This window comes from Heteronotia binoei, chromosome 15, assembly GCF_032191835.1.
Source record: "Heteronotia binoei isolate CCM8104 ecotype False Entrance Well chromosome 15, APGP_CSIRO_Hbin_v1, whole genome shotgun sequence".
Taxonomy (NCBI): Eukaryota; Metazoa; Chordata; class Lepidosauria; order Squamata; family Gekkonidae; genus Heteronotia; species Heteronotia binoei.
This window is the reverse complement of record NC_083237.1, coordinates 50,492,352-50,512,776: the sequence shown is the minus strand read 5'-3', so window position 1 is coordinate 50,512,776 and position 20,425 is coordinate 50,492,352. Positions and strand designations below refer to the sequence as shown.

The 20,425-nt window shown below is 45.3% G+C and overlaps 1 protein-coding gene across 1 annotated transcript in view; it reads right to left on the bottom strand.

Annotated features, from left to right (window-relative positions):
- SKAP1 (src kinase associated phosphoprotein 1) overlaps positions 1 to 20,425 on the bottom strand; it is a 458,105-nt gene that overhangs the window by 149,094 nt on the left and 288,586 nt on the right. The window lies entirely within an intron of this gene.

Here is a 20,425-nt window from a genome sequence, read left to right as displayed (position 1 = left end):
GAAAACCACGAGGAGAGAAAGGAAGAGCTTTCCTGCTCCAACACCATCCAAGTCACCAGGCAAAAATTTAACAGAAATCTCTACTCTCACTCAGCAAAACTGCATGTGGTAAAAACTGCTGTTGCTATTGTATGTTGGAAAATATTAAAAACCTTGATGGAAAATACTGATGTTTGAATGCTCAAGTAATTTCCCCATGTGTGGATCCTGAATGAAGACATCTGGATTCTTAGCAACAAGTGACAAATGCACATTTATATGGCTCTGTTTGCAAATAACAAAAGGAAAAGCCTTTAAGAAGCATAACCCCTGCCCTCACACGAGGACACAAGGGCTATTTCCATGCAAACTTCCTTTTTTGGGGGGGGGTAGGGGGTGTCTGAAATTGCAATTATTGTTATTACGGAGAACCCACACAAGCTATGGTAGCCTAGTGCATTCTGTGTTCTCCTTCTGCTGTTTTTCAGATCTGGATCATGAAAAAGACAACCGTAGATGTATACCCTGCCCTTCTCTCTGAATCAGAGTCTCAGAGCGGTTCACAAACTCCTTTATCTTCTTCCCCCTCAACAGACACCCTGTGAGGTGGGTGGGACTGAGAAAGCTCTCACAGAAGCTGCTCTTTCAAGGACAAACTCTGCGACACCTATGGCTAACCCAAGGCCATTCCAGCAGCTGTAAGTGGAGGAGTGGGGAATCAAACCCGGTTCTCCCAGATAAGAGTCAGCACACTTAACCACTACACCAAACTGGCTCTCATAGTGGTATCTTTGCTTTTGAAAAGGGCTGTCGTGTTAACCTGTGAGGTTGGGTGAGAGAGCCTTATCAACGTATCTGGCAGGAGGAATGATCCAGGTGGTGACACGCACTGTAGTGCTTGGCCACCTTCCGGTTGTATGGCCATTTCTGAATGTCCCACAATGTTTTATTTATTTATTTTTATTTAGTAGGCTTATATTCTGCTCTTTCCCATAATGGGCTCAGGGCGGATCTGTTGTTCCTGCCCTGATCATTTCGAAGCACCTTAAGACTGCAAAGAGGAAACAAGATCAGGAAATGTTTTACTAAAAGCCAGTTATGCTAAGTGGGGATGGCATGAGTTCATAATTTATAGATAGATAAACAGAAGTAGATTCAGAGATATATATTTTACATACGTGTGAAATTTTATGTAGCAATTTTCAGTTTTGTTTTGTGCAAAATGGAGAAATAGCATCATTGATAAATCAGTTTAAAAAAATTAAAGAGCAACCTGTGGGACTGCAAAAAGGAAACAAGCAAGGGTCTATAACAGTAGCGTTATTAGGGGAGGGAGAGGATGTTCTTGCTTATTTGGGTTTTCCCCTCTAATGTGGATTTTTTAATTACTGCATTCAGCAGTGTGCGACAGTGAAATAACACAATCCCTGAGCCAATTAAGGCACTTTCTGAATTGCCTGATGTTGGCTTGGATACAGCAATGTGCAAACAGAAAACAGACTTTGCACAGTTCCACTTGCACCAGACCTTAGGCCAGGGATGTCAAACATAAGACCTGGGGGACAGAACCGGTCTGCCCAGGGCTGTTATGTGGCTTGTGAGCAACTGGGAGGGAACAAGAAAATGCTCGAGAGTGGATGGGTGGAGCCACTCCAACTGTGGCTTCAGCATGGTGGGACATCCTCCTCTGTAGCAGTCAAGCAGAACTCTTTTCACTGGTAAGCTGGGAGCAACTACAGCTGCACTTGTACCTCTCCGCTCGGTCTGCAGCTCTGGGGATGCTGTTTTGGATGGCCACACAGGGGTCAACATTTGCTTGTAGGGGGAAGGTGCAGACAATCCTCTGTCGAGGCATGGGAGCATCTGCCCAGTGCTGAACTGCTGGCTCTCCAGTTCGTCAATGTGGGTCTCTCTCTGCACCCTTCTCCCAGCTTTGCAGTGAGGATACACCAACTCAGAGCTTACCAGTTGCTGTCCTTTATAAAGTTTATGTCTCTGATACCTGGCGTTACATTTTATGGCACACATGGCCCAGCCTGACAAAGTGACATTTATGTCAGATCTGGCCCTCATAACAAATGAGTTTGACGACTCTGCCTTAGGCAACACCTTGCACTTTCTGCCCTATATATATTACTGTGTCGAGAAATTTGCTTGTGTAGCAGAAACACAACTGGCAATACAATTAGTGCAAGCAGCTACCCATTTTTTTCTTGCATTTCAGCGTGTGCAAGAGCTCCAGCGGAAGCAGAAATTTTGCACTGGTTCAACCCATCATCCTCAATATTATAAAAACAGACAGGTCCGGGTAAAGTTGCATAAAATTGACCTGGAGCTTTTCTGAATTCTTATTTTCATCACTTGTGTATTCCTACTGCCGAGGGGGGGGGGTGTCTTTTCAGCATTTGTTTTGCTTCCTATAGCGGTCAATCTGATATTACATTGCTGTATGTCTGCCATAAAAACCTCAAGTTTAAATCTGCAGGGAGAGATACTGGACATAAAGTGATGATAATACTGACTTGAGCTTTAGAGGAAACAAAACATTTGCAGAAAAAGCAACAGAGATGCATAAGTGATGAAAATGAGAATCATTTATTTATATTTATATATTTATTTAGACCATTTATATTCTGCCCTATTCCAAGTAGGGCTCAGGGCAGATAGGAAAAGGAAAGGTCCCCTGTGCAAGCACCAGTCATTTCCGACTCTGGGGTGATGTCACATCATGACATTTTCACGGCAGACTTTTTAACGGGGTGGTTTGCCATTGCCTTCCCCAATCATCTACACTCCCCCCCCAGCAAGCTGGGTACTCATTTTACTGACCTTGGAAGAATGGAAGGCTGAGTCAACCTCAAGCCGGCTACCTGAACCGGGTGAAACCGGGATCGAACTCATGTCGTGAGTAGAGAGCTCAGACTGCAGTACTGCAGTTTTACCACTCTGCACCAGGGCAGATAACAACATTATAAAAACAGTATAAACAACAATTAAAACATATCAAGAAAACAATGCAATTTAATCATAAACAGTCATAGAGTTGGAAGGGACCTCTGAAGTCATCTAGTCCAACTCCCTGCACAATGAAGGAAACTCAGAAATACCTCTCCTCCACACCCTCAATGACATCTGCTGCACATGCAGAAGATAGCAAAAAGCCCCAAACAAACAAAAAAACCCCCACCCCTTCAGGATCCCTGGCCAAACAGGCTTGGAGAAAAATTGCTGCCTGATCCCAAAGTGGTAAATAGCATTCCCTGGGTGTGTATGAAAGGGCCACTGATGCACCCCTTCTCATGATCTGCCTAAGTTCACAGAATCAGCATTGTTGAAAGATAGCCACCACCTCCTGAGGAAGCCTATGGATACAGAAGAACCCCACAATGTCACAGATGCTAGCAAGGCAAGAGATTACAGAAATGGCTTGAGAGTACAGAAGAAAAGAAGTCTGGGTGAAACTGCCTATAATTAGCAGCTGTCATAAAATTTTGACCTGCCATTTGTCATAGAGTTCCATCCCTGTATTATGCCTCATTAGTGTGTAAAGATGCATATATGAGCAAATGGAAGAAAGTCAGAATCCAAGAAATTAAGAGTGGTGGGTTTGCTATCCCAACATTATTGTTTTACAGTCTGGAGAAGGCCCAGGCATTAGACAAACAAAAGATTTATGATATCTGTAGCCTTGTGCCATTTCCCCAACCGGAAAAAAAAATCCCATGGGGTGCTATTTAGAGAAACACAGATGTTCCCTGGGATACATGTGGGTTTCCCCAAGAGACTCATTAGTTCCCCCAGCCCCACGACTGTTTCAAGCTGGGAGAAAATGGTGCAAAAGGAAGGCTGAAACCCCTGCCATGTGCACTCTGGTCCTAATCTTCTTTGGGCACCACACATACAGGAATTCAGGAGAACTCATGAATTGCTTGTGACAGCATTGTGCCTGGAACAGGGTGGAGACACAGAACCAACCAGTGGACATTGTAATGTGAAAAGAGAATGCTACAGCATGTATTTTGAAAGTTCAAATTTCAAAATAAAGCACCACTTTTACATTATGACATTTCACCATCAGTAAACCTTAAGAGTTATTAATAAGCAAGTAAACGCTGACATTCAATTAATCTTGGAGCCAACTGGGTTTTTTTCAAATCCTGACTTTGCTCTGAGTGGAAGGGAAATTTAAAACTGTTAATGTGGCATTTTGCACATCGCAAGAAAGTTCCCTTGGTCAGTACATACAGTAGAATGAAGCAGCCTAGACTCAGTATGTAGCAAGATACTTCAAAGGACAAGAGAGAATATCTGCCCATGAAAGTGTATGGCTGGGGGCGGGGGCGGGAGGGATGGCTAGAAAGGCAGCCAGCATCTTTGAGTTTTTGTCTGGATAGACCTGGAGACTTGACTGCCTTTCTCAGCTAGACATAGCCACCAATTTATTATGAAAAGATCCAGGCTGGGGGAGGACTGGTGGTCTTTGGTGCTTTTAAAAACAACAGACATATAAGTTTACCATAAGAGGAACTAGAACTTCAACAGCACCTACATACTAGTTACATTTTGCCTTCCTGGCATGTAGGGTTGCCAGTCCCTTAGAACAATATCCCATTTCCTTCCAATGTTCAGAAAAATAATTTTAAAAATGGCTTTTGGGTTTAAGGCATGACATCATTTCTGGGGAAAATCATGAAATGATATGCCTCTCTAGGAACTGACATAAATTCTATGGTTTTACCAGAGAGTTTTTGGCAATTCCTAGAGAGGCATGATTTTGCTAAGCCCAGAAGTGATGTCATAATATCACCAACAGCCACCCTCCAGGTGGTTGCTCCCCAGTCTCCCACTGGTTGCCAGGCTTGGCAATACTACTGACAAAGGTGACTTCAGTTGGACAGTTCTTTGGAGGCTTTCATTCCATTCTAGAGACCGTCCATTCCTGGTATGGGTCCTAAGACCCTGAAAACATTGATTGATTTTGATTTCTGTGTGAAATATACTGAGGCATTTAAAAAACAAAACAAACCTGGAGGGTGAAGAGGATTTTCTAACAGAAAGGTGACTGGATTGCCTCTGAATCTGAAAATGTCCACTGTTGTAACTGAAAAACTAAAAAAAAAACAAACCTAAAAAGAAAAGAAAACTCTACATTTCAATATCTATTTGCACAGTTCATTAGGTAAAGATGAACACTTGAACAAAGAAGAAAAGAAGGGAGGGAAAAATAGAAAAAGAAAGCTTAGCTGAGCTTAAGAACAGTTGAGAAGTTGCTATGGAAACAGGGCCTTCACAAAAGGCTTCCCAACTCCAGCTTAGAAGTTCTCTAATCTGTTTGTCCTGTTGGCATGTCTGCCTGTTCTGCCAAAGAGTTTAAGACTGTGGGGGAACGGGGGGAATCAAAAAATTTCAGTGATGAATATCCTTCATTCTCTTGTTTCTCCTCTTCTCTCCCCTCAAACATAACATTATGTCAGCCTCTCAACCTGCTGTGCTACCAGGACAACATGATTTACTATGTTAAAACCCAAACCCTATATCATCCCATAATGAAAACATTAAAGTTAATGCGTCATAAGTGAGGAATTTATTACCATTAACTCCAATAAACAGTTATAAAACACCCGTCCTTTCCTGTCCAGAAGACGCAGAACTTCATTAAGCTCAACTTACTTTGCTCAATCTTCACTAGATCGGTCATGTGTGCTCATGGACCGGCCACCATTTATTGTTAAAGCAGACTAGCTCATTTTCCGGGGGACTGAGGAAGGCTCAAGAGCACCTCCCCCCCTTGCCTCCCCTACCCTCTATTCATTTTGTTCCACAGGCGGCTCAGAGCAGACGGATGGGAGAGAAAAGTTCACGCGACGCGAGTCTCGATGGGCTTATTTAAACACCACTGAAATATATGCTTGACGAAAGCTGGTTTCGCCTCAGCCTGCAGGCCATTACTCAAGGAGGGCTGATGTATAAGTAATAACATATGGGCAAGCTGTGTGGTGACACGGCCAACACACTGGCTCACTTCAGGGTGTCTCTGGGCTGAAAATTTGCTGCCAGCACCTGCAGGCCTGAGACTTAGGGGTCCTTTGGGTCTAGAGGGATAAGGCTCAGCCGCTGGAGGAGGCCTACATCCCATCCCATCAAGGACTACCCAGGGCGCAGCTGACTGGCATACCACCACCACACCATCCCATTGGATGACAGCCGTATATAATTTATTCTGTGTCAATCCCAATTTCTTGCAACAAAGGACCTCTTTGTGCAATACTTTTTGGAATCTTCCAATATGAGACCACAATGTAAAGATCTGTGACCAAGCAGGAACTCCCTGAGCAGTGTATATATATATCAAGCACATATTGTAAAATGTACACTTTAAAACACTACAAATAACGCTTCAGTCTTGCAAGCCAAGATGCATACTAACATGTAATGCATGAAGAGGCAATAATAAATCAAGATGAGGCCACTTACCTCTGCCAAGAGACCCACAATTTCCTACCCTCTATACCTGTCCTTCCTTGCATCTTCTCGGCCTTGCTAGATATTTTACCACAACTAATCCCACTTTGATCTCTATGCTACAAATTCCCATACAACACTTTAAAGCCCCCTAATAGGAATGTCAGTCTCCAGGGTGGACCTAGGGACTCCCCAGAATTACACTTCATCTCCAGACTATAGAGATCAGTTCTCTTGGAGCAAATGGATGCTTTCGAGAGTATATAGAATTTTGTCCCCCACTGAGGTCCCTGTCCTCCCCAGGCTCCATCCCCAAATCTCCAAGAGTTTCTTAACCTGGATCTGACATCCCCTGCCAGGGGAACCTAGCAACCCTACTAGACCTTTCTACTCATGACCACAGTGTACAGGGAGAAGCTGCTTCAGCCTCTCCCCAAGCACTGCTTTTTTCAACTTCAAAATGCCCTGTGGCTTCACTGAAAAATTCATTACTTACCTTTGTCTACCAATAATTTTTGCAAGGAAACCAACAGCAGTTCCATGGGAGTACAAGTAAAAAAAAAACACAAGGTGGAACGTATCAGGGAGGCAGAAAACTATTGGAGCTTCTTTGATACCAAGGCCTTGTGTCTTCCCCAGACAAACACAAGGATTTTGTAATATGCAGAAAGATTTTAAGTAGCCACACTCTGCTTCATTCCTGCCCCCCTGCCCCCCAAAAAGCATGGAATCAGGAAACAGAGTTTCCAGCTAGGCTCATCTTATTCTAACTTCTCTTGTCCAATTCTTAGATTGTATAATAATTTTGATTTATATAATTTAATATTAGATCATATAACATCTTTAATATAAGTCATTCCTCCTGATTGTGTCAACCAATGAAAGCAATTTAAGGTGAGGTGGTACTGGGGGACTGGAGAAAAAGGTCTAAAGGTGCAACAAACAGAGTGCCATCTTTCAAGAGGAAACAATGGTTATATGAAGATATATGGCTATCATCTAACCTCTAGGATGTAGGGGCTTAGCTCTTTTACCTCTAGCAGTGTCAATCTGGTGACCTCTACCATTTGAGGCATCTTGGCTCTACTTGCCCAAGGGAGACCCAGAGCGCTGAAGGGTGGATGAAAGATGCCTGCATCTGACCTCACCTCTTCATTGTCTCATGCCTGGGGACATAAATCAGATATATTCCCATCCACCATTTACCTGAGTGCCAAGAACCCTTGTGAGAAGACAGCTAATATTCAGTAATTCTTGTCTAAGTATCTCCCCTTTCCTTTTAAGGTTTTACACAAAAGGTACCTGTTCCCCCAGCACATGTATTTGTACACAAAATGTTGTCCAGCAACTTGCTTCCACTTTGGAAAAGTAGAAAACCACTGAACTGGAAATAGTGCTTTCTGTCAGAGGTATGAGCAGCACTGATTGTAATTTATGGGTTCACACTGGTTTGGGGACTTTTAAAACACTTAGCCCACTTTCCACAGCGTTCAAGGTGGTTGACAACATTTTAAAATAACGATCACAAAATGTTCAATCAAGAATTCTTAATTTGCCATGTAAATAAAGTAAATTAAAACGATAGCAAATGCATCAGGCAGCAATTTGGACCTTAATTTTTAACCCGCGGGGATCCTCATTTATTTATTTAGATTTTTTTTTGGCCTCCCTTCCCTGCAAACAGGGCTCAGGGTAGATTACAACAGAAGAAACATACAATAAATAGCTACAAGTTAAAAATAAACAATACAACACACTGTACATACACCAATAATTGAGTCCATTCCAAGAAGACAAAAGTATGTCAAGTTTCACAGACTTGGGGTGGGGGAGGGGAGATATAGTTATTTGAACCAAGGATATGGCACCGGAAAGGGAGTGGGTTTAAACCTCTTCACATGCCCTTTTAGGGTTACCAGCCTCCAGATGGGCCTGGAGATCTTCTGCTTTTACAACTGATCTCCACCTGGCAGAGAACAGCTCCCCCTGGAGAAAACAGCTGCTTTGAAGGGTGGATTCTAGGGCATTGTACCATGCTGAGGCTCCTCCCCTCCCCACACCCTGCGCTCTCTAGGCTCCACACCCAAAGTCTCCAGGTATTTTCCAACACAGATCTGGCAACCCTAATTGCAAATTATTATCCACTTCAAACAGTAAGAAAGCAACCCAGGAGCAAATCTCAGCCCAAATATATTCTTCTATCATAGTTGTTTTGCTAGTTGCTAGGCTTCCCAACCCTCCCGCCCTGGCGGGGGACCCCAGGATTTCCATCCTCTTTCCCCGCTCCCCAAAAAACGGAAGCGGGGGGAGGGGGGGAATGGCACCGGGGAGCATGGCGAGCCGCCCCATCCCGGAGCGGGTGAGGCCGCCGCCGCCCCCTCCCCGCCCACCGCAGCTGCTCCTCCGAGATGGGCCCAGGCTGAGCCCATCTCAGAGGAGCAGCCAAGAGGCGGCAGCAGCGCAGGCAAAACCAGGGGAGGGCAGAGGCAGGCCAGGAGCCCTTCTAGGACCCGGACTAGCGGCTCGCCACGGCCCAAGCCCGCCTCCACCCCCCCTCCGATTCCACCCCAGAGGCGGAGCGAAGCCGGCGAGGCCGCCGCGCCGCTGCCGCCCCCCCCCCCCACCGTAGCTGCTCCTCCGAGATGGGCTCAGCCTGAGCCCATCTCGGAGGAGCAGCCACGGTGAGCGGAGAAGAGGCGGCAGCTGCGCAGTGGCGTCGCCCGCTCCGAGACGGAGCGGCTCGCCACGCTCCCCGGCGCCTTTCCCCCCCTTCCCCCTAGCTCCACCCCAGTGTCTCCTGGCTCCACCCCCAAAGACTCCTGGCTCCACCCCCAAAGTCCCCAGATATTTCTGGGATTGGATTTGGCAACCCTACTAGTTGCCAATGTAATCATACGGCGGTATGGATGTGTTCAGGGCTTTTTTTGTAGAAAAAGCCCAGCAGGAACTCATTTTCATATCAAGCCACACCCTTTGACATTGCCTCATTTCACACAGGGCTTTTTGTAGAAAAAGCCCAGCAGGGACTCATTTGGATATTAGGCCACATCCCCTGAAACCAAGCCAACTGGAACTGCGTTCCTGCTCAAAAAAAGCCTTGGATATGTTCATCAGCTGCTACTGGCCTGTACCCAATCACATTCCAAAACTTCAGGGCACTTCGTTTTTTGCAATTTTCACCAGCTCCCTTTCCCACCACTACATTCTTCCTGAATCCACTGACCACAGGGAAAAGGAAACATCCAAGGAACTCAGTAGGAAGGGGGAGTCCCCTCCATTGCCTCTATGTGCAGGGGAGTGGAGCTAAGCTCTGTTTTCAAATTGATGCAGCCCAAAACCACAAGCCATCCCTGCTCCCCCTTCCCTGCTTAATATGGAAAGTAAGGGGGGAAGGGGAGGGAGTTCATAAGGAGCTCCAGTACAATCACGGTTGCACCTGCATTTTACACAGGCTTGGTGGGAGGAAAGGGAGAAGAGAAAAAGTAGGGGCCAGTGACTGTGTGTGTACCTTCTTCCTGTTCTGCTTTCTGCTGCTACCAAGGCACATAACTGCTTCCCTTTTATTGGGAAATTCTGTTAATATAGTAGAGTTTTATGCGAAAGATTTATGCAATCTGAAGAGAAACCAGAGTTTTGCCCAGTCATAGAAGCATGATACTGAATGCAGTAAATAAATCTCCCAAATATATTGCACAAAAGGTCAATTTACATTTTATTCAAGTAGGTCCAGTTCACATTCAGGTTGCAGTGAAAAGAAGAGAAAGAAGCCTAATTTAAAGAGTCCTTTTCCTATCACAAATGGCCAGCTTGTCTGGCATCATGTGTTGGAATATGAGGGCATTGTCTCTACAGGAGAGACCTGTGGAAACATATTTCTCCATGGAAGGCCATGTGAGAACAGGGAGAGGACAAGTGAGTGAGAAAGAGGAGAGGTCAGAGGGCAGCTCCCAGATTAAGTCAAAGGGAGGGATCCCATTCAAGGAGATAACACTTATACATACTCAAGAGTGTTGTAGCATTCCCTCAAAGTCCAGGCATGCTGAGTTGCTCACTCCAACATCTTTGTGGATGCAACCACTGCTAGCTCTCGCACTCAGTGCCTTTCCAGCTATTTTAAATTCTTGGCCGAATTTGGAAGCATATATGTGCAGCACATCAGTCCAGAGTAACTGAAACTCTCCTTTGCCCATTACATCATACCTAGATCTTTCAAACAGTATGGTTCTCCACAGATGGCGTGATACTAGGTATAGGTTTCACACTTATCTCTGTAGTTTCTCTTCTATGCCAACCTCTTCCTTCAGTTTCATGAGTTGCAGAAAGCCACACCACAGCTGGGAATTCAAGAAGATTTCCTCTGAATCATATCTCCCCCAGCCCACCCCAGCAAAGGAAGAAAGAGCATGGTAATCTTTGTGTGGGAGAGGAGGGGAGGAGGTTACTCAAAAGCCCAGGTGTTGGGCGATATGTAGCTCTTAGATAAAAGTGCTCTCCATTAGCAGGGGCGAAACTTGCACTGAGTGCAGTTTATCTGTTAAAGACAGAATCATAACAAATCCTTTGCAGATAAATGAAGCAGTCCTTTACTTGCCTCCCTCTGGCTCTGCACCCCATGGCATCCTTATGGAATTATGAAACAAAAAACAAAAGAGGGGGGGGGGGGAAGGCCAGGTACTAGAATTTCAAAACAGAAAAGAAATGAGGACAAACTAAAAATTATAAGAGGAAAGCGACCAACCAATAACCAAAAGAAGCATATTTCTTTTGATGATCACATTCTGCTGGAATGCTCATGTTTGTAAACAGGTTCCAAGTAAAAGGTCAACAATGTGGGACTTGGCATGTATCAAAGCAACTTCATGACCACTTCATAAGAAGCCCACTCCTCAGCATGCACAGACATGTGCATTGATTCCGTGTCCAGGGCTAAACACTAGCCAGTGTTATCTATCTACCAATTCTCAGCCCTGAAATGTGTGAATTTACCATCAGCATATATACCTGACTACTACTACTACTACTACTGACTCTTATCTGGGAGAACCGGGTTTGATTCCTCACTTCTCCACTTAGAGTTGCTGGAATAGCCTTGGGTTAGCCATAGCTATCACAGGAGTTGTCCTTGAAAGGGCAGCTGCTGTGAGAGCCCTCTCAGCCCCATCCACCTCACAGGGTGTCTGTTGTGGGGGGAGAAGATATAGGAGGTTGTAAGCCACTCTGAGTCTCTGATTCAGAGAGAAGGGCAGGTATAAATCTGCAGTCTTCTTCTTGCAGTAGTAGTCGTCTGCATTTCTTACTGGGATAGATTACAAGTTTAATTTAAAAACATTTCAGTCAATAAGAGTAGGAGGATTACAAAACAGGATATCACTAATCAATCAGGAAGTGGACTGGAATATAGGATAACATTTGAATCTGACAGCACAGGTACACAATAAAAAATAATTGGGCTAGGATTGCAAAACAGGGGAAGAACAAAAAAGAACAAAAGAAGCAAGGTATCTGTTTAAGGCAACAGGACCATTGGTGTAGGAAAGGGTTTATCTCTAATGAAAGCAACCTGGAATTAGGGGAAAGAGATTCAGGTCAAAGAGTCTTAACCTGCAGGACACTTGATAGATAGATTAGATAGGATAGATAGATAGATAGATAGATAGATAGATAGATAGATAGATAGATAGATAGATAGATAGATAGATAGATAGATAGATAGATAGATAGATAATTTTATTTGTATCCCGCCCTCCCCGCCGGAGCAGGCTCAGGGCGGCTAGCAGCATCATGTAAATTTCAACTATACAAAAAAGGCAAAGAAAACAAATTACATTTAAACATGAAAATTCTGGTTAAGTTTAAAAATTAATTAATTAAAAATTAATTAATTATTCCTGTCCAGCAGCACCTTAGAGGGGTTCTGTAAAGAACGCTTATAAAGGATGCAAGGTACCATGCATATTGCAAGCAGCTTGATTAGTATGGTATATTTATTGTACCTATGGAGCCACATGGCTCTTCCTGTGTGCCCCCACCACTATGCAGCTTTCCGCCTGCTGAGATTTAAAGGTGCACACACATTCCAAAACACAGTTTTCAAGCTTCTTCTAAACCTGCTGATAATGGAACAGTCTGCTCCTCCTCTTAATATCTGTGTGATTTAGTTTGGTTCTATTGGGTGAAGCTCTTGTTTCAGTTTCCAGTATTGTATGCTCGCTGAAGTTGTTGGTTGTTAAGAGTTGTCTCCTTGAAAATAAATTGCTGGTGTTTTGAGCCAGCTTGTCTCTTCTGAATGGACCTGAGAATGGGTGCCTGAGTGAGTACTCTGAACTGGGAACCCACAGCCAAAGGGGGACATTACAATTAGAACAGAGAGGAAATGGACTCAGAGATCTCCATTTCTATTCTGCTTGTGTCATGTTTTTAGACAAGTGAGAGGCCCAAGATGCATTTGCACCTCGAGTTTGTGCATCTTATTGGTGCTTGTCTGAAGCCTCTCTTGCATATATGGTTGCAACAAGCATGGGACCAGGCCTGATTGAATTAGCTAGACAGCGACATATTTCATAGCTAGGGAGTGAAAAGAGGCAGTTGGGAAGGTATTGTGTGTGTATTCATGGCCAGTCCCATGATGGCAGAAGGCACAGCCAGTTTCACAAACAGTGTGACCTGATGCTGAAAACTAGAGTGGTATCGTATCTGTACTCCCTGCCCCAGCCATGTTCTTCAGACAGCTTTCTCCTCAATGTGTCCTTCTGCTCTGGACTGTCCATATAGCTGCAGTGAGTCATGGGCTTTTTCTTTGGTGGGCCTAGTTCTTTGGAATGGCCTGCCAAAGTGGGTGAGGAGAGTGCTTTCACTCAGCATGGGAGGGAAGGCTAAAGCCCCTCCTCCAGCCGAGCAATGCTTCGGAGACAATCTGGTCTCCTCCCTCACCAGTTTTTGAGGTGAGTTTGCAGTCAGATGCATAATGTGAGCTGGCTCAGGAAAATCACTAATAGCAGATCACATGTCTTGTATTAAAGATGGGGGGGGGGGGGTAGTCCTATTCCAGATAGCTTTGGTGGAGGGTAGAATTTTTTTCTGCATATTTGGCTTTGCTCATTTTAATCCTGTGTTTGTCAATCTTGGGGTGCGGTCACACGTACCATTAAAAGCGGGTGTGTAGCGCTCAAATCTGAACCGCTGAATATTGATTCGATGCAGGGCAGTTCTGACGAGCATCCAAGAATGCGATTCATTCTGTTGTTGCACGATCAGACATCCAATACTATCACTCTCTTTTTTTGGAGCATGCGTAATCAGATGGTGATTTCTGGGAGGGGGGGGTCCATTGAACATGCGCCCAACTGTTTGGAGCTGGGAAATCAAACGTTGCTTCAGAGGCAGGGGGGAAGGGGGAAAGTTTCCGGAATTAACGTTGCCGATTCAAACCAAGGAACTGCCAGGAATTTCTTTCCTAGAAATTGGCAGTGACAATGATATCTGGAAATCCTCCACATTGAAAAAAAAGATTTTTTTTCCTGTTCTGAATAGTGGGATAACATTTCCCCCCCCCCCTCCGATCCTGTGTTGATTGGAGAAGCAGAAGCGACACCTCAGATTCCTGGATGATCTGGCAATGCGCAGGTCTGCTGGGGCTTTTTTTAAAAAAAGGTGGGAGGCAGTATCGCGTGTGAGCTGTCCAAACATGAAAAAGCCAATCTTGTGCCGCTGTTTTGAAAAAGGGCCGGACTTTCTGTGCTGTCAAATTAATGCGCCATTCAGGCGTAGCAAGTCAGGATAACCCTGGATGACACTCGATCGCCAGGTGTGGAGGTCTGAATGAACACATTTAATCCGTCAGCCAGACGGAGCTGTGTCGCCACCAATGGCATGTCTGACTGCACCCCAGGGCTTTTAAGTGTGTGTTTTAAATCCTGACTGTATTTACATTTGTAATTTTGTGAATTTTAATCTGTTTTAATTTTCCTAATTTGGACTGCAATCGTTTGTGATCTTGTGACCTGGTTACTACATTGTTAGCTACCTTGTCTGAGAAGATAAGACAGGATAGAGATGTTTTAAGGAAGGGAAGGAAGTGATTGGGTTGTGAGCCAAGGAAGTCTCCTAGGTTGCTAGCTCTAGATTGGGAAATTCCTGGAGATTTGGGGGACTGGAGCCTGGGGAGGGTGGGGTTTAGGGAGGGGAGAAACTTCAGCAGGGTATAATGCCATAGAGCCCACTCTCTAAAATAGCCATTTTCTCCAGGGGAACTGGTTTCTGTTGTCTGGAGATCAGATGTAATCTCTGGAGACCTCTAGCCACCATCTGGAAGCTGGCAACCCTAATCTCCCGCTCCAAAATTTCTGACAGGCATTTAGTCAGCAGCCAGGCCTCATTAGCAATTACTAATACTAATAATGACCTACCATACAGTTGTAAAGTTTTGTTGTAAAGATTACCAAGATATCATATGCATTTGAAATCCCTCCAAAAGCACCCAAATTATGGCCTGCGTGCCACTTCCTGCCTGCAGTACCTTTTAATCTGGCATGTGAGGAAACTTAAAAACAAAGTGATCAAATCAGATCCTGCCCAGTACCCAGGTCAGCTCCAAGCCTGCAACAGCATGCCTGAAAGTAAGCATGAGTGCCTGTAATGCCCTGGGCCTAGACTGAGATCGATTTCGCACTCACCTTATGCCCTGTAATGCCCTGGGCCTAGACTGAGATCGATTTCGCACTCACAATCATCTTCTCAGCGCAGCTTCCTTCCGATTTCACACTATCTGCCTCAGGGCTGCAGCATGCACTGGCGTTTTTGCACAGCAAACCCCCCCACTAAAAACCAGTTTCTGTTTGCTGTGCGAAAACACCAATGCTTCCTGCAGCCCCAGGGCAGATAGTGTGAAATTGGAAGGAAGCCATGCTGAGAAGACGAACCTGAGACCGGCGTAAGGTGAGTGCGAAATCGGTCTGAGTATTGTATACACACCATGCACCTGTCTGTAAAGGGGGAGAATCTATCCCCCTAGAGTGGCTGGGGAATATATGACTGGAAAAAGGTGCTGACCCCAACCCCTGCCTTGAGTGAGCCCACCAAAGATTATCTCAATGTGGCCCTCTACCAAAATCTTTGAACATCCCCAGGCCTGTAGCTATGGGGGACAGTGAGAGAGAGAGAGAGAGAGAGTGGTGGGGGAGAGCGAGAGAGCAACAGCCAGAGAGAGAGTGTGAGAGAGAGCTGGGGCCGGGCGGGCTGGCTGCTGGAGGGAAGAAGCAGCCAAGCCCTGTGGTACCCCCACCGATTTTTTTTAATCTGAGGCCCCTCTGCCCAAATTTTCTGGCTAAGGGGCTGGACATCCCTCCCCTATACAAATGCTACTTAGGAGCTCCCTGCTGCACTTCTTTACTGACAAAAAAAGAAAAGAATAAAATTTGTCATTGTGATTCTGAAGAATGATCAGTAAATTCACAATCTTCTCACAGAATCCTGCAGAAAAAGCACACCTTTTCTCTTCCCAGGAATGACAACAAGAAAACACCAAGAGGCTTCGAGGAGGGGAAGCCGACACCTGCATAAGGTGTGCGCCTTGGTGACTCCCACGCAGCCCACCCCCCACTTTTGCCTAAAACCATTTCGGCCTCTTCCGGAGGTGGGGATGCAAAAAGTCATAGATGATGGATGGAAGCACCTTAATTAACGTAAACATGCCCAAGTGGAACATCAAATAATGTCTTCAGCTGCTTGAAAGACAAGAGGAGAGAGGTGGGCAGCGCTGAGTGAAGGGCTTTTGATGTGAAGGCCGGCAAGTCCCCAACAATGTAAATAAAAGATGGTCCCCATATCCTGGCTTATCCAAATATTTTCATTTACCCTCACAAGCTGAGAGAAGGGATTGACAGGCCTGGACTCTTCAACTTTCAGCCTTCACCCTGAAGGGGGGGACGGGGGAGGCATACACACAAGTCACTTACTTTTTGCACAACCACTCTGTAATTGCTGAACATTTAACTGTTTCAACGCAGCTGCGCCAGAGCATAGAATGCCTAGAGTAGTCACCCCTTGCCTTTTCTCTGACAGGACTTATCAGCCTTTAGACATAAAAAGCAAATCTCTTATCTATCAGGCATAGTGCTATCTGCTGCATGGCTGTCTGCTGTGTGACCATTTCAAGAGGTATACAGGAGGCCTCAATGATGCAAACATTTTTTTACAACTCCTTGGGATTGCAAGACACCCCCCTTTAAGGTCGATTCCAGATTTTGGGGGGGGGGGCTTGGCCAGAGAGTTCCCAGAGGTCGCCTAGCCTTCCACCACTTTCCTACATGTCTCATTACCTGCTTGTGCATCTCTCACTGCCCTGAACATCCCTCCTTGCCCTCCTGCTGCCCATGCTCACTGCCATCTGCACTGCTCGCAGTGCTTGACTTGATGGCACTGGGCAATGTATGCAGCTGGACATAAGAAGAGTCCTGATGGATCAGGCTAGTCGTTCATCAAGCCCAGCATCCTGTCTCACAAAGTGGCCAGCCAGTTCCTCTGGACAGCCATCAACAGGTATAGAGATCAAGGGCTTCCCCTGATAAGAACATAAGAAAAGCCCTGCTGGATCAGACCAAGTCCATCTAGTCCAGCATCCTGACTCACACCATGGCCAACCAGTTCCTCTGGAGGGTCAATAGGGTGCAGAGGCTGAGGTCTTCCCCAATGTGGCCTCCTGGCTCTGGGATTCAAAAGATGTGGAGGTTTCTCTCAGTCACCACGGTTAGTAGCCATTGACAGACCTCTCCTCTATGAAACTACCTAATCCCCTTTCCAAGCTGTTCATTCCCGTGGCCATCACAACATCCTCTAGCAATGAATTCTACATTTTAATCACAAGTACATTTTAATCATTTCAATCACAAGTAATCACAAGTAATGGCATGTTGCAGGGGTTTGCCACAATGGGCCCTCCCAGAAGCCCTGGGCCCTAGAAACTGCCTCTCCTGAGAGTAAACTGATGACGTCTCTGACCGTCATGACTACTTTTCTGCCTCATAAAAGGAATTGTGCAAAGTTCTGGCTTGTGTGTAAATAAAGGGCAGCCCATTTTGGGCTCAAGGTCTTCCACGTCCCTGAAAATACAGACAGCCTTGTAGAAAAACAGTTGACCCCTAACCTCTACCTGGGAGGGAAGGTGACATGGTGTAGCTCAAACTCCTCACATTTTGGAAGCTAAGCAGAGCTGGTACTTGGATGGAAGATCACCAATGACAATTCTGCAGAGAAAGGCAACAGCTAGCCTTAATCAATTAATTACTGTATGGCATTGTGCGTAGAATAGGCAGGCGATCCTAAGACTGTTTGGCAGCCAGAAGTTCTAGCTCTTTTAAAGTTATGCACCACCAGGTAGCGAGCTAGACTTCTTTTGAAGGCCAGAGACATTTCAGAGGTGGCTTGCTATTGCCTGCCCCTGTGTCACACCCTGGTGTTCCTTGGAGATCGCCCTTCCAAATACTAGCCAAGGCTGACCCTGCTTAGCTTCTGAGATCTGATGGGAATAGGCTATCCAGGTCAGGCCAACCACCTCTACTTCTCATTTCCCTTGAAAGCCCCTTGCTGGGGATGCCATAAGTCAGTTGTCACTTGATGGCACTTGCATACGTACATAACATCTATGTAATGCTAGACACCACTACATATTGACTACAAAATGCTAATAGCACATGCTATTCTGTGTCAGCTATTAAATATCAAAGTGGCATTGCATAAGAAAATATTGTTCAATATTAACTTTGGCTTGGATCCAGCAATGTACAAACAGAATCATAAATGCAGTTTCTTTTGCGCAAGATCATGTGCAATATCTCACACTTTCCTCCTTCTATATTATAATGCCCAGAACACAGCTGCACAAGGTCTAAAGCAAGCAGAAATACAAGTGGGGATACAAAACGTTTGACTTAGCACAAGCAGCTATTGCAGTCTTTCCCCTACGTTGCTGCTTGGGCAAGAGGTCTAGCACAGGGGGAACTTAAGCACTGGATCCAACATATATCCATGTCTTTAGAATGCTGAATACAACCAAAATTTACAAAGGATTTTGAGAAGAATCTTATGGAGGAAGCATGCTTCGGCTTGTTCCTCAAGCTCGTCAACCAATTGCACACCTTCGCCTCACCTCATCCCTGTCTCTAGAATAATTAACTTCTGCGGCATTCTGTAGACTTCCTCCCTCTGCTTCTTTCAGTCCCACTTCCAGTCCCATCTTAAACTCAGCTTGCCTGTACTTAACCCTGCCACGTCACACTCTCCTAACTCATCAACTCAGCCCTCTCACATGCTTCGCATCGTGGAGAATCAGGCTTGATTCCCCACTTTTCTTCCATATGAAGCCAGCTGGGTGACCACCACCTAACTCACAAGGTGCCTGTTGTGGGGAGAGAAAGGGAAGGCAATTGTAAGCTGCTTCAAGACTCCTTAAAAGGTGGGGGAAAGTGGGGTATAAAAACCTCCTCCTCTCTCATTTTTTTTTTTAAAAAGTCCTATATCTCTGCTCCTGATTGTGTCTTTCTCTATGCAGGTCACAGCTACATCCTTTGACTTGGCTCACTACATTATTTGAGGGCAAATATTATTGCAACATTTTAAGGGGACATTCATCTTGCTATTAACTGGACAGAAGACATAACCAGAATATGGCACACCTGCTTCTACCATAGTGTTAACTGTGACTTGGTGTCAAGGCACCACAGGATGTAAACCAGACATTCCCAATGTGTTGGCCACAGATGCCAACACGTTTAAAAAAGTGGATGGAGCCAGGTAGAGCTTTTCCTCAGCAAGGACTCTGACTGGATGTGCAGATTTTTAAAAACATTGCTTTGGCAGCCACCGCCACAACAGCCTTAGCATCCACACTGAAGTTAGGCTGTGGCAATCATTTTGTAGCTAGCTCTCCCTCCTGTGGCAGCCATTTGCTGGCAGCCATTTTGTTGCTGTGTCAGAATTCCAAATGTGCGTGCAGGCTGAAAAGCTTGGGGACCCCTGATATAACCAATAAGCTCAAAGCATCTCACTGCCTGCTGCTGTGCAGCGCCATCACTGCTGATGGCCAGAGGGTGGTATCGCAGCTCTCAATACAGCAGGAGTCATATGACATGAGATTCCCACTTAATCTCATAAACCTACTTTGGGGGGGGGGGCGGCTGTTTCTCATTTTAAGCACAACGTTACTCAAACTATCTCAGCTTTCAGGCTGTCCCATCACTGAATACCCACTTAACTGCCTGCCTGACTCCCTGCTTCCCATTTACATCTGAACAGATAGGTCTGCTGTGCACCTTGACTTGAAAGATTAAAAAAAAATTAAGAGACCATCAAGCAGAAACTACCACAGGAGGCCTGCAATGCTAAACAACTTTCAAGAAGGATTTGTAGGAGGCCTGCTCTAATGACATGGTGCCAATAGTTCAGGCCAAAAAGCAGCAGCTTATCCAAACTGCAATAACCCAACACCAAAAAACCTTGAGGAACTTAGGGCAGCAATGAGAACAGTGAAGAAGGCGGCTCGTTCCTGTGCAAATCTGGAGTGGATCGAAGTGTATCAAGCTAGGTAAACTGCTCTTAATTTGATTAAAAAACTTGGACCTCTGACAGAATTTAAAAGGTTCTCCTGCCACTAAAACTGACGTCCACACACCCACCCAAAGGCAATGGATGGCAAGATGATCACACAGTGTCAGGTTGGATGGAGTGCTCCCGAAATTTGTATTCTTGTTCAATGGATGTCTCCCAGACAACTCTTACCACATTGCTAGAGCTATATATCATGGGAGATAAGCCCAAGACACAAGAATGAAGTCAAGCTATGTATTCAACAAGTGAAAAGATGCTCTTCTCAAGCAGAGTTGGCTTGAGCGTGTCCACTAACTATACGCAAGATAGCTGTATATCAACACAGAATCCAAGATATTGAGCTTGCCCAACAGTCCGGTAAAAGGCTTCACACAAATGTCAAAAA